Genomic DNA, 15747 nt, shown 5'->3' on the forward strand with positions numbered 1-15747 from the left:
AAAAAAATTGAAGATGCTAATGTATTTTTGTGTTTGAGAGTCAAAAGAGATTCAGGGAAGGAAGGGAATTTTTGTTGTTTGTTGTTGTTCCTGTCTTTGTTTTCTGGAGAGATCTTAAAGGAACCTGGTTTGCCTCAGTGTACTTTGGTATTTTTGGAGGGGGATAATCTAGTAGTAGTGCTCCTAAAAATTTAGGAGTCGGGTCTGAGCTTGAGATCAACCCAGGAGAAGAGTAGTAAACTAAAGAGAAATTTAGAAATAAGAAAAGTGATTTAAAAGAAAACCACAAAAGCAGCATGAACATGACACCTGTGGGTGATCTCTAGCGATATCCTCTTTACTCCTGTAAATCTTCCCAAAAAACTCAACTCAGGTGACCTACAAAGCAAAGGAGGGGGAAAAAGGGATAACCAAGAAGGGAAATTTAATTTTGCGCGTTGGAGTCTGCCTGTGAGTGCCGGCTTGCCGCCTACCCCCGGCTCCCTTGGGGAATATTCCTCGGGAAGAAACCGGTGCTCCTCTCAGTCTGCCCAGCACCGACTCCCAGAAGGTGTCACATCGCGTGGTTGGGACGGGAAGAAAGGGTTGCCACTCATCTGTTGCACAGCCCGAGGATGGAGCAGGCAGCTGCTGAGATGAGGTCGGGGACCAACAGCTCGCCCCAGGGCTCTCGGAAAATAAAGGAAGTCCAGTAGAAACCGAGGGTCTCAAGGGGACAACCCTCAGCGAAGATTCCGCGCGGACGCCACTCTTGAACTGATCTTACAAATGGACTCTCGAGTCACGGGGCCGTGACCAACCAAGGCTCCGTGAGTCACAAGCTGGGAATCACCACGTCGCATTTACAGCAAGTAAGTTACTGCCAACTTCGCCAGTATATGGCATTTCCTCGCAGCGCTTTGGTCTTATTTTAGTGCGTGAACGCCAAAGAGATTGGCCAGGAGATAACTTACATCCTGAAACCTCAGTGCGCTGATGCGAGCATCACACACACACACACACACACACACACACACACACACACGCTCACACTCTCTCCACCTGAAGCCACCGAACCTCGCGCTCCTGGGCTGGTACGTGTTTGGGGTTTTATTCAGTATTTGGAAACTTACTGATCTCCTATGCCTGTTGGAAAGCCCGAGCTGGGTGGGGGTGGATGCAACGCTGCGCCTCGTCATTTATTCCTTGCGACTGTCTGGATCGTTGACACTAGTCGCAAGCCGCATCCTCCTGCTCTTGCAGGGGAAGTCTGACACCTTGAGGACGGGAGTGGGGGTGCCGGGAGCCCAGAGGAGCCGGAGTGGGAGAAGCTTTGAGAGTTCCCGGGTGGGGGTGGGAGTGGGGGTTACTTTCCTCAAGTCTGGCGACCTGCCGCCGGGGTGCTGGTTTACCGGCTTAGGAGCCGAGCGTCCAGAAGCCGGGTCCTGGCGCGAATTGGAGTCCGGCAGCCCTGCAGAGCCCGCCCAAAGCCTGGAGGTGTGTCTGGCCCGCACCCAGGACCTCAGGCGGCTTCTGGCCACCGGCTTCTCTGGATGACGGCTGGCTTCTGGGGAGTCCGCCTGCCCTGGCTGACCTCAAGGAGTTGGCCCAGGGAGGCGGCGGTCGTTCGGGGGGCTTGGTGCGGGGGGGGGGGGGGTGGGCACCGGAGCCGGGACCCAGCGTCTGCGCCCGCCCGCGCGCGGGTCCCCTCCACGGCCACACGGAGCGGTGCGTGGGACGCGCATCTTCACCGGCTGTCCCTACCGAGCAGGGTCTGCGCGGACCCTGAGTCAGGCAACCGCCCGGGACGGAGGGCGGGGTTATCTTCGTCGGGGCTCGTCCGCCGTCAGCCGTGGGAACGCTAACTTCGTCCCCAGGGATCGGTGGGGGCGGGGGTGGGCGAAGTTCTCCTCCCCTGGAGCTCACCTCCCCCTCCGGGGCCGCCCCTCCCCCGCCTCCCATGGCACCGCTCTCAGAGCATCCTCACTCCGCCCAGTTCGGTGCCAGCTGCGTGGGCTCTAGCTTCGTGCGTTTTCCTTGGAATGCTCCAAAACTCGGCAGCGACTAAGGAAATCCCATTGGATTTGGCCGGGCGTGCTCTCCCTGGGCATAGCACCCGCACCGCATGTCCTTGGATCGATCGCTCTTCAGCCAGAAGACTGCCAACTTTGCAGGTAAAGAGGGTGTCGCCTCAGAGCTCCATTTGACCGGAGCTGCACCTCTCCTCCTTTCTGGGATCTCAGTTAAGTTTCTCAAGCTGCCTGGGAAGCCGGCTCCCTCTTGGGAGGCGGACATCCCTGGGAGGGGGGTTATGAGTTCAAAAGGCTCCCGCTGCGTGGTTTCTCTTTAAGGCTCCAGACCGGGTTTGTGAAGCTTTCTGTGGTTGACCTGGGCTGAGCGGGAGTTTGGGGATGCTTCTCTGCTTCTCCCTGCACCCAGCTTTAAAGCAGGGGAGAAGACGAGGAGTGAACCCCTGATGTGACTTATATGGTAAACAAAGCGGCTGCAGCCACGCCATGGTGCTGGGGAGGAAGGCTGTTTTTAGCCTTTTATGCGTTTGGGGAAAATGGAGATCTTGGTGGCCCCTGGGCGTATAGAAGTGAGCCCTAGACTCGCTGGCACCCAAACTGGGGGGGGGATGTAGAAAGGAAAGTGATCAATATCCTGTCGATCAATTACACTCTGCGTCATTTTCATTCCCTATCAAGAAACAGAAACACTTTTACCAGTGTGGCTGGACCAAGGCTAAGGATTCCTATTTCGCTTGGCAACTGAAATTCCAATTAAGCCAATGACCCTGTTTGCTACTTGGGTAAATCACTGAGATTCGTAGCACAACTTGTTGTTCCAGCTGTGAACTCAGCTGCCTTTTGTGACTAGAAACTAGAGAATACTAGCAAGGGATGAAGGGTTTGGGAGAGACTGAAAGAAAGGAGCTCTGTCTGTATTCACTATGTTGCATCCACTATGATGCATCCTTGTTCACATGGTTTCTTAGGGAGACCCTTCCCAGTTAAATTCCACAGCTATAAATGCAGCAGGTTGCTTACTGCTTACCGAGTAAGCACCAAGCCAAAGGAGTGGGAGGAGGCAGAGCAAGGCTTACTTTTTTTATTAAAAATAAATTTAGAACAGACTTGTAAACTGAAAAAAAAAAATCTTTCTGGTCTCATAATTTCTGGCCTTTCGATCATAGTAATCACAACAGAACATACTACAAATTCTTTAAGAAAAATGGTTAACCAGAGGGTTTTTTAAAAAAAAATAAAACTGTGAATTAGACAATGAGAGTAAGAAAGTGTGGGTGGATATGTTAAAACATTGAAAGCAACATCTCTGTGTTATGGTTTGCTGTTTAAACTGACATTGCAATACCTACTTCTATTCACCTGGACAGCATACCAGGAAACGTTTCCCCTTAAGTATTTATGACAAAGATTCAAGATACAGGGATAACTAATACTTAGATATTAGAATCAAAATTCAGGTAAGACATTGTTAAAGAAGCACTTTAAAAACTATATTTGTGAATTAATGCAGTTAAGGCAAATGAGCACATCAGTTAAATGCACTTTATCAAAGTATTTTATGCAGATGATTTGTATTAATAAAGGTTAGTGCAGGTAGAAAAAAAGAAAGCACGTACATTGCCTATGAATAAGAAACCACAGACGTGGAGAGTCTTTCAATAGAGCTCTGATCAGAGCTCAGCTCTTCTGCCAAACTTGCTGTTGTGGAGTGAAGAGCTGAAAGCTTTATGCCAAGAAAGTTACCTTCAAAGAGAAACGCTAACAGGTTGATGAGACTGATACATAAGAGGTGCTTAATATTGGAGTGAATAAATATAATAAATATATCATTACATCAATAGGTAGTTCAAATAAGGCAGGGTGAGATTTGTAATTGCAGATTAGGAAAGTTCTTCCTCTTAAGAACTTAAAGACACACGAGCATTCATCAAAGCAGAAAGTAAGCTCTACAGAAGAAACGACTCTTTAGTAAAACCTTTTGAACGTTAACAATGTTTCTAAAAATCTCTGAGTTTGAAAAATAAGTTTCCATTTACTTGCTTAATGGTTGTTCTCAAGGATTTATAAAGGGTAAATTAGATTTCCATTATTTATAAGTTTTACAATTTTGTAATTTTTATGTTTTATTTTTCTGTTGAAGTTATTCCCAGAAGGTCAGATTAAAATGCACAGAAAAAACCAAGCGAAAATTAAAGTTCTACATGAATTTTATGGCCACTTTGATTATTGAAATGGTAAGAGACCAAACAACTTTTCGTATAAGATAACCTTAATTAACTCATACCTTACATAAATAGGAAATATCAAAAACATTTCTATTATTCTTTCTGATTAGGAAAAATTCAGATATCTTGTATATCTTGTCCTGGACACACATTTTAAACTTTTAAACTTAAAGCCTATTATAAGCATGATAAATTTCTATTGAAGTATAATCATAGCCTTTAGAATATGCTGATTAACCCCACCGCATTAAAAATATTTTTATAAATATGTTGTTGAGAATACTGGCATATTTTTATAACTGCATGTTTAACCGCCAGGATACTTTGTGGCAATTCAGATTATCAACATTGCATTTAGCAGCTAAAAACTGAAATAATCTATCTTTTCTAATTAATTCATATTTTGTAACAAAAGTGAAGATATGCACACATTTGTTCAGTAGTTAAAATTGTGAATATCAGTGCTCAAAGACATAAAAGATTTTGTAAATGAGGATAGATATACAAAAATTGCTGAACAGTATAGCTAGGACAGTAAAACTGTGGACTGAGTATTTTCTTAGGAAACGCTGAGTCTTTCACTTTTTCAGACAAGCTAGATGATGAGAAATATAATAAACGATTGCATTTTTCTTTCCCAAAATCATTATTGCCAAACGTTTTATGAGATTGGATTCTAATGTGCATCCTTACTTTCTGCACTGTATTGTCTAGACTAAATTGAAGCCAATGCTCTTTGCTTTCTTAATATCTATGGAAAACCTTCCATAAACATATTAGTTGTCATTGAAAATGAGATTGAGGAGACAGCTCAAAATGAAAACCTTGTGTTTTCACCTAACTTGTGCCCATCACTTCCCCACCCCAAATTCACATTAAAACTGGTGAGTTCAACCCTGCTTCCGGTGGCCAGTTGCTTCTTTCTAGTGGTGATGAAAGATTGCTTCAGAACTCTTTCCTGTCCTTATGATTCTGACTTCTAATCCTCCCAGATGCAGTGAGATCTCACTATGTTGAGAGATTTGAGAATATTTTGATCAGGGATATAATATCATGGCTCTATCTTTTTAATCAGCACAAATATAGACCTGATCCCTGTGAACATTAGTACTGCCAAAACCACTCTATGATGAAAAAATACATTTAGAAAAAGAAGCCATTCGTTGGCAAAAATGAAAATTAAACACACACGCTTTGAAAATGTACCAATTTAAAACTACGTTGTTCTCCAAACTCTCTGGGAAATGAAGTGATCTGTTTAAAATTTTTAAAAATCTCAGTGATTCTTCTGAAAGTTCAGTTTCATTTAAATAGGATATGAAAAAAGAGATAACTGTTTCAGTACTTGATCTGCTCTTGTAACTAAACTAGAGATGACGTCCCATTAATATTAGGGTATGTTTTGTCTCCTTTTAAAACATGTTTCCTATGAAAATACAGCAGTGTCATAGAGTAATGGCTTCTTGAGGAGCTGACGATGACACATGGGCAAACTTTTACACATACAATTAGAAATGTTAATTAAAACGTTACTTTAAAAATATGCCTGGATAGCTTTATCTAGCACACTGCATTCTTTTGGAGAAATGACAAGTGCAATGAAATAAATCAGATATGCATTCATTATATTCTGCCCGTAGTTTACTATTATTTTTTTAAATGTGTTGGAAAAGTCAACATAAGCAATTTCCTTGAACACATTTCATCAAAATTTAAAACTTACTTAAGACAGAAAATGGGAGAGGGCCAGTATTTATGGGTGCTTAATGTATGACAGGCACTATTCTAGGAACTCAAAAAAAAAAAAAAAACTTTTTCTCATGTTTATCTTTACATCTACCTTAAAGCTGAAGTATTATTACCACCTTTTGAAGAAGTTGAGAAGACTAAATCTCTAAAAAAAAAATCACAAAGCTGCTTCATGACAGAGTCAGGATTTGAATCCTTGTCTACCTGATTCTAAAAGTGACACTCTTTTAACTTAATTCTTATGGTTTTTAAAATAAAATTAGCAATCTCTTAACAAGATTCATAACTTCACGGTATTCTTACGACTAATTAGTTCTTTAAGTTTTCAAATGTTTTAATATTGGGACATAAACACCCCCATTATGAGTTGCTCTCACAGTTTTGAAGCAGAGCACGAGATGAGCCACTCACATCAAGCAGGTATTCTCAAAATTATTTCCTTTCTTATTCTTGAATATAAATATGCTATATGGAAAGAATAAAAGGGTTATTTTAATGGATAAATTTTAAAGTGATAATTTTTTTCTTTAAAGGGTCCTTAGATTACAATTTCTAAATAAAAAGTTCTCATTCAAAACTTTAAAACATCTCTAGGCTAATAAAACATCTTTGTTTATAGAAAATACAATCATGTTAAGACATGTTAGGTTTATATTGCATTTTACCGATGCTGCATGAAATTTCTAGACAAGTGTTTTTGTCTTAATATTTTTCTGAAATTTTAATTGCTTCCTTGTTTTTATCACCCCTTTGTATTTAATCAGAGGAGCTCTCATTTATACATCCCAGAAGACATCTATCAGCTGGTAACACATTTTAAGAAATTTGCCACATTTTTTTTTCAAAGATATACCTGCAGTAAAACCTATGTGATGATGTCTAAAGGCCTATCTTGAATATATGTAATACTATTACACAAATTGACTTTGAAGTGGTATCCATTCAATAGATATTTGTTGAATATTAGTGAATAATTGAATATTGAGATGAATAAACTCTTCATCTTTCCATTTTCTGGCAAAACTCCCTCTGTATATAATAAATTTTCCCTTAGTGTCTCCTGTCAAAATGTTTTCCAAGCACTCGAGTCTAGTTCACTATTACTGTCTCCTTGAAAGTTTCCTTCCTGTCTCCAGGTGTTGCCAGTATAAATACAAGCAAAGTTCTTGCTATATTCTGACTTGCAGGTGGGTAGAGGTCTGTCTCCTGAAGTAGACAGTAAACTCCTTTAAGAAACTCAGAAGATGCTCAAAAAATGTGTGTTTTTCACTGAATTTGGTGGTCATAAGTATAATGCTTTTGTAATTGAGCATGATTAACTTATTTCACAGTTTCATAATACCATAGTTGGCTCATATTTTGAGCATATTTGTTTATCGAATGATGCCAGTTATAATAATGACATTGCACTTGTCTGATACATGGAGTACCATATTATACCTATGTTACAAAAAAACAAATTCACTGTTATTCAGTGGATATAAGTTCCGGGTCAAATAGTTACTCCATAATGCTCATTTTCACAGGATTTATGTAACCCATTATATTAGTGTGTTTTAGTTTAAAGTGGCACTGTACCACAATTCTTAAGGGAAAGTTTTTGTTCCATGATGCTGTAGGAAGTATGGTTGAAGTTGAAAGTATTTCTCAGGAATACCTACTGAACTAAAGAAAGCCAGAGACTTCTCTGGGGTGATTATATTAGGCAAATCAAGTTGAGACTTCACGTCAAAAACTTGATAAGTACGTGATGCCCAATTGTGAGTGGCAGGAGCTTCTTGCTTTGTGTGTGTGTGTGTGTGTGTGTGTGTATCTTTTCATTCTACTTCACTGAGAATAAGATTGTTACAAATCAAGGTTTATGAAAAGTGTTCAGATACTCTGATACATTTTTCTTGTATTTTACCTCTAAATGATAGTCGGGAAACTACACAACTATATAAGCTAGAATCCTGTGCCTACCAGGATTATAGTCCATAGCATAATGCATTGTAATTTCATTTTCACTGAATTAGTATAATTAGTGTTCAGTATATGCTCTTTGAATAGATGAACAGAGTCAATGAATGCATGGATGATTGGTCTGTTGCCAGCAGCTATGTTCAACCTCTGTATTTCAATATGGTGCTCTTTCTAGTAACTGGTTACACACCATTATGAATCCCCAAAACCACAATGGAGGGATGAGAGGGCAGGCATGTTACCTACATTGAGTGAAGAATGGAGAATCCATTGTGCTTTATCTATGATCATCCCCATCATTTGTGACAGCACAGGTAACATTTTCTGTAGAGATCACATTCACGCTGGGTGGGATGAAGCTGCATATCCTGAAGACCACATCGAAGACTACACGGAAGTGAATTCTCTTCTGTGATAGTTGTACTGTGACAAGCATAGTTATTGGGTTTTGTTTAATTGCATCTAGAGTGATACATGTCTATATCTGCATTTAAGCATATACCAGCATTAAAAATCTGTGTTTAATTCATTAATTAAATATAAATTATAAAATTTAAATTATTTAAATAGGGAGGGAGAGAGAGTGAGAGAGAGAGAGAGATCTATGTAAGTAACAAAAAGAGTGAGGGACTGCTTCTGGGTGATAACTCTTAAGATAATGCCCGTACAGCAATTATCAGAGATAGTGAGATATAATTTGTTAGCAGAGTACAGAGTAGCCCATAAAAAACAAGAGAACTTGTTTGCCAATAGCAGTGTCCCTTTAGAATGGTGAGATGTGTAATGTATGACCTAGGTCATCTAATTCAAAAGTCTTTTTTAAAGCAAGACTTTCAAACCTTACTAAATGATTTTTTATAATATACTATATACATATGTAAAATTATATATACACAAATATAGGATGTTTTATTGAGGGCTTATTTACTGCATGAAAATCACTATTCAAGATGCTGAAAATACAGAGACAGATATTTTCCTTTTTCTTTAAGATCTCAAACCAAGGATTCTCATGAACTTCATTATCATATTCCAGTGTCCCATATTATCTTAGAGACATTGTGCTGTTTTATTGTCTCCTGACCTTTTCTTATGGGAATAAAGGACTCACTCAGGAACTACAAATCATACTGAAACAAATTTAATCTATATTTGAAATTAAAAATTAAAAAAAAAACAAAACAAAACACTGGGTCACTTTGGAAGAAATTCAAATACATCCTCCCTGCCTCAAACTACTGTTTCCTTTAAGAATGGGACCTGGGTCTTTCAGCTATGAATCTACGTTAAATTTCCATGTATAAATTTATGTTAAAGACTGGCACTATTTAAGATGGTGCTTTCCTGTTATATGTAGGTACTACCAAATTACTATTCAAAAACTATGTAATTTATGAGATCAGTTGTTTTCCAAAGTCTTGATGGATTTATGGCCATACATATTACCCAATCCCCTTTGGAGTCAATGAAGCAAACCTAAGAGGAGAAGCCTGTTTTAGAGGTAGGGATATAGTTAGTTGGATCCTCAGCCCTACCTTTTACCTTGATACATAAAAGATCTTGACTCAGGATATTCTTGAAATGGTGGATCCATTCTAGAGTCATCTAGAAGTTCTCAGTATCCACTGTTGGTGTTTCCTAGCAAGCTCCTCTGTCTATAGCTGAGAATGTATTAAAAACTGAGAAAGAGACCATCTTTCACATGGTTTTAAATATTTGGAACAGAGAAAGGGACTGAACTAGCTACATTAATCTTTTTTAAAAACATTTTCTTGTGACCTACATTCCTAGGACTACCCACTCTTTGCCAGAATTTTTGCTTTCTGAGAGTCATCATGTGAAATAATCAGAATGCCTACCTCTAAGCCTCTGAGAACCTCTACAATGAAGGAGAAAGAAATATTTCTAAAGAACACTCAAATTTCAGGGTTATTATTGTTCTGTAGGATGTTAAATAGCTTTGTATCTTAAAAAATAAGATATGCCTCTATGTATGTGCTGAATAAAAAGAAAGTGTTGGCAAAGGGAAAAGACTTATTTGCTTATCTAGTTCATTTTAACCTCACAGCTTAACATTTTGATTTGTAATGTGCAAGCTACTTAGAAAGCTGAACGGCATATTTTCATTTACCACTCCAGCACGTTCTTGGACAAAGTGAACCAGCAAATGATTTTGCCCTTTCATGAATAAAAGAAGGTTTAATGAAAAAAACATTTCATTATAGTAGTGCTTATGATAAAGAAATTTTTCCAACATATAAAATATCAACAGGGGCGCCTGGGTGGCTCAGTCGGTTAAGCGTCTGACTTCAGTTCAGGTCACGATCTCGCGGTCTGTGAGTTCGAGCCCCGCGTCAGGCTCTGGGCTGATGGCTCAGAGCCTGGGGCCTGCTTCCGATTCTGTGTCTCCCTCTCTCTCTGCCCCTCCCCTGTTCATGATCTGTCTCTCTCTGTCTCAAAAATAAATAAACGTTAAAAAAAAAATTTTTTTTAATAAAAAAATAAAAATAAAAAAATAAAATAAAATATCAACAACTTTACCCTGAAGAATAAAAGCTTATTTCTATTCTGTTGTACTTAGCAGTGAACCAACAAAAGCAGAATTCAAAGCAAAACTTTCTCATATACTTACATACTTTCTTACTAGTTGTTACACTCTGTGATTGAAAGATTGGGTACAATTAAATATTGAAAAATGCCCCTTTTTAGATTAATAGTTAATAGTAATAATTTTGGGGAACAAAATGAGACCTGTTTCATGCCATGATACTTTAGCCTCTGATTTCATTTTTTTAGCCTCTGATTTTTTTTTATAACATAGATATTTATGAAGTAAATATAGAGGCAGAGGTCAATCTGATTAAGAAAATGTAAACAAATTGAGTATTTGAAAAAACCCATTGTTGAATAATGTAGATCGATTTGAAACATATAATTTTGATTCATTTCAGTTTACTTAAAGGAAGTTATTTGAAAGCAGAACTACATCCTTACAATGCTCCTGGTCTTAAGATTCAAAGTAAAATCTCATCTATAAAAATATACAAGAATTGTGTGTGAAATATTTAACATAATTCAAGAGAATCTTCAGCATCTCATAAAACGCATGGGTATTCAATGCATTTTAGAAGTGTTTTAGGGTCTACCAGAATTTATTTTTATTATTTTAATCAAAATGAAATGGGTATACAAGTACATCAAAAGGTTTCATATACCATTTGGTTCAATTACAGTGCAACATTCAATAATACTTACTGTTTGCCCTCCATCAACCCTTTCCCCACAGACAGGCATCTTGTTTGAGACTGCACCCTCATGGACAGGAGGCTTGTGACAGGAGTTACTACATATAAATTCACATTCCCTGCTGCCTCAAACAGACCAGGGTGCCTCCATATGTAGTTGGCAAGTACAATGTACATTTATTTTTCTGAACATTTACAAAATTGTGGTAAGATCCTTGTTCGTGGTTGAATTATGACTTATGAAAAAATGCCATTAATAGTTTTTTTCTTTTTATTTAAGTTAGAGATAGAAGTTTCTTCCTAATATATTTAAGAAAATTTAATATCAAGAGAGATTCAAGCAAAAGATTTGAAGGAAGGAGATTTCATACTGTCACATTCTCCCTTGATCCATAGGGGTGGGATTTAATCTCTTGTGTTTAATAAAAGTGAGTAATTGTATTCTCTGCTCTGTTTTAAGGAGAAAATCATTACATAGGTGGTGCTGGGTATTTTTAGCCATTTTTGTGTTTTACATTAAGAGGAATGCTCACTATAATCATAAGAATAAATATTAAAAATATTTACTATATGAATATTTTCAAATGTCTTGTCTAAAACAGCAAAATACTTAAGACATGTTACTGATTTATTAATCATAGCTAATCATTTTTTAAAATTTTTTATTTATTTGGAGAAAGAGAGAGAGAGCACCAGCAGGAGGGGAAGAGAGACAGGGAGACAGAGAATTGCAAGCAGGCTCCACACAGTCAGTGCAGAGCCCATTTGGGGCTCAATCTTACAAACGGTGAGACCATGACCTGAGTGGAAATCAGTACTTGAACGTTTAACCAACTGAGCCACCCAGGTGCCCCAGTAGCTAATCATTTATTTAAAATATATATATAGGATTTTAATTTTAATTCCTGTGACAAATACTTTTAGTTTATTTTCCTAAATTTTTTAGCAGTACTTTGAAAACATTTGTAAATTATTTGAAATGTAAGGCCAAGCACTACAAAATATTTACCTGACTTTTGATGAACTAATACTCTCTTTATTTCTTACCCTAGAGCATGTTGAAATAAATTTGAGGGATGGTGTATTTATTTAAAAAAAAAATAAAATTTTACACATACTGAGACACATGCATTTACAGGCTGGACAGGCTGATCTGGATAAATTTAATTTTCTATTCTTTTGAAGAACAATTATAAATCTGTTTTATTTTATATTTTAGTTTTCCTTTTTCTTTTTGTAATTGCATATACCATACCTGCTACTTTTAGATGCCCTCTGTTCCTTCTTGTGATCCCATTCTTCTACAGCAACCACGAGTTCTCATTAGCATGTTTAGCATGGGTATGGTGGCAGTGAATTTTTTCAGTTTTTGTTTGGTTGAACGCATTTTCATTTTCACCTCACTTTTAAAGCTATTTTCATTTGTCAGAGTATTCTAGATTGGAAATTATTTTCTTTTGGTATTTTAAATATGCCACCCAATTGACTTTTGACTTCCATCGTTTCTGTTGAGAAGTCAGCCATCAGTCTGATTGGCGTTCTGCTGAGAACAGTGTTCTTTATTTTCACTGCTTTTAAGTTTTCACTTAGTCTTCTGTTTTTGTAGTTTTACAATAATGTACTTACATGAACTCTTTGGATTTCCACTGCTTGACATTTGGAGCATTTCTCTTAAATGGCTTTATATCTTTCATCAGTATTGGAAAATTCTTAGTCATTATCACTTCAGATATAGTTTTGCACTTTCCTTTCTTCTCCCTTAAGGCCTCCAATTACACGGTTTTACCTTTTTACTCTGTCATCTAGCTAGCAGTCTTTTAGTTCTTCTTATAATGTGTTTTCCATCCATTTTTGCTTTCTGTGCTATAAACTGGGTATTTTATATAGCCTTATTTTCCTATCCACGAATCCTCTTTTTTGTTTTTATTATCTCCTATCTGTTGTTAAACTCATTAATTAAATTATTAATTTCAATTATTGCATTTTTCACTTTCAGTATTTTAATTTGATTCTTTTTTTTACGGATTTTAGATCCCTCAAAAAACTTTCCATTTTTCTATATCACTCCTGAATATTGTTAAAGAACACATTTAGTTTAAATTCTGAGGCTAATAATGCCAATAACAAGGCTATGTGTTGATCTGTTTCTCTTAATTTTTTACTAGGATGCTTCACAGTTTTTTTACATAGAAGTGGAAAATGTGTCTCAAAAATTATAGAAAAAAATTATAGAAACTTTGCCATCCAAAGCTTTGCCTCTCTCAAAGAGGATATACCCTAACCTCTGGCAGGCACCTAGGATTAGAATAGACATCTTAATCAAATCACAAGCTGAGCAGATTAGAGGCTAATTTTCAGACTTTGCAAGACTCTATGAGTCCCTGTTTGACCCCAACAATGTGTTATAGGGCCCCAGGGTCTGAGAACCTTGGCTATTTAATAAAACTACTTCTCATTTCAGGTTCCAAAATATGAATTTTGCCTTTGAATTTTTGTGAAATTGATGAATACTTTGCTCTAATTTTCAGCAGTTTTCAGATAAATGTAGTACTTATTTTCTTACGACGCTTAACATTTAAATGAATGCCTTGAGAAGAGTTACCGAACATGACGCTCGCTTCCATCTGTCTCCTTTTTGCCGGGACATAGGCACCTTGTACTCTGGCTGCCTTGGCAAATGCTTTGAGGGGAAATATGGTTTGTGGAAGGTCAACTCACCTCTCTATGGTTTCTCTTGCTCTGGGATCTTGGCTCCTCAAGTCCTAGTTAGGCCTGCAGACAGAGGTTTGTTTGTTTGTTTGTTTGTATTTACCCAGCTTTTCTAAATGGTATCAGAAGAAATGCTAATCCACTACTTGCCATCCCATCACAGTTAGAGACACAAGTTTTTTATATTTTGACTTCACTGGTGAAAAGTTTAGTCAAAATGTTTAAAAGAAACTATACTCACAGCATAGTATAGATGTATAATTTTACCCATGTAGGGATTGAATCAGCAACTGCAAAAGAGTTCTGGAGTTTTTGGCCTATTTTATTTATTTATTTACTTATTTATTTATTTATTTATTTATGCAGAAGTAATATTATTCTTACAGAATTAGCAAGTCTTTGCAATTAGCAACTAAACAACCGTCTAAAGTATTTTATATAAAATAATAAATTCTAGGGGCGCCTGGGTGGCTCAGTCGGTTGAGTGTCCGACATCGGCTCAGGTCATGATCTCGCAGTTTGTGACTTGGAGCCCCGCGTGGGGCTCTGTGCTGACAGCTTGGAGCCTGCTTCGGATTCTGTGTCTCCTTCTCTCTCTGCCCCTCCCCCACTTGTGCTCTGTCTCTCTCTGTCTATCAAAAATAAATAAAATATTAAAAACAATGTTTTTAATAAAATAAAATAATAAATTCTAAATAAATTGATCTGGCACAAAATCAATTATAATCAAATTCCAGTTAATAGCTCTTTCTTACTGAATGATAAACACATTATTAACTGAACTAAAAGTAGAGGCACTATAATACAGTAGCAATTTGACCTCTTCGCACTGAGGTGAGATTTTTTTTAAGGCCTGTGGTTTTTTTAAGTAATGTTCATTTCTTCCACTTGAAGTCCATTATAAAAATGCTATTGCTCACTGGTGTTTGTGTTATAGTTATAACTCTTACTGTTAAAATTACGTAAGCCTGGTTTCTGCAGATGTACTAGGTTACTATATTACATCAGATCATATAACTTGACATCATCCAAACCTGCTTATGAGACATTATATCTGATTTTATCACCAATATCATTGCAGCATATGATTCATATATCTGCTAGTTGTTTTCATTTGCTCCAAATCAGACCTTGCTTACCCTGAGATGTGCATCATTTGTCTTTTTTTTAAACATCATTGTAATTTTAATCTGTGATAAAGAGACGGAGTAGATGAGGGAATGCTGAATTCCCATTATAGACTTGACCACGATTGGATACCAACACAACATGGTGTCAGCTCTGGGCTGACAAAAGTTGTCAGTGCTCAATTTTGGGGGGCTGGAAAATCTAAGTCTTTTTTTCACAGCCTCTTCTACTTTAATATTGGCTTTAAATATAAGGAGGAGCCCCTGACGGATGGCCTGCATAAAGGTTTGCTCAGAAAATAGTGAGAAGTTAGACCAAATTCTAGACTCAGTACTGGTCAGTTGTGTCTCAGAAGGGAGGTCTGCATTTTTCCTTTGGGCTGACATTCCTAATTCGTCCCTCAACCCTAAATCTCATGCCATGGTCCTCAACACTACATCTTCCACCATTGAAAGGAGTTCACCTTATGGTCAACAGCAGATACACTGTCTTTGAGCTTTGAGAGAACCCACCTTAAAGCCAGGCATATCTTCCAGTGGAGCATCTTGGCCACCAACCCTCAGATTCATCCAAGTTGTTATGGGTATCAATGCTTATTCCTTTTTTTCCCCTTAGTGTTCCTTAGTGTGAATGAAACACGATTTTCTTACCATTGGGATGACAACATGGACAAGCTGAAAGGTATAATGATCTGGGATCTCACTTTTCCACTGCACTTTT

At 37.8% G+C, this 15747-nt stretch overlaps 1 protein-coding gene across 5 annotated transcripts in view; it reads left to right on the forward strand.

Moving 5' to 3' along the window:
- Window positions 1-507: 507 nt before the first annotated feature.
- TRPC4 (transient receptor potential cation channel subfamily C member 4) overlaps window positions 508-15747 on the forward strand; it is a 209693-nt gene continuing 194453 nt past the window's right edge. For 2 of the 5 annotated variants that reach the window (XM_086713205.1, XM_086713212.1), the window contains exon 1: window positions 1675-2153. The gene's annotated coding sequence lies outside the window, so the exon portion shown is untranslated. The other 3 variants (XM_086713221.1, XM_086713218.1, XM_086713196.1) reach the window with 3 other exon arrangements.

Source organism: Puma concolor, chromosome A1, assembly GCF_028749965.1.
Source record: "Puma concolor isolate L17-30 chromosome A1, mPumCon1.1.hap2, whole genome shotgun sequence".
Taxonomy (NCBI): domain Eukaryota; kingdom Metazoa; phylum Chordata; class Mammalia; order Carnivora; family Felidae; genus Puma; species Puma concolor.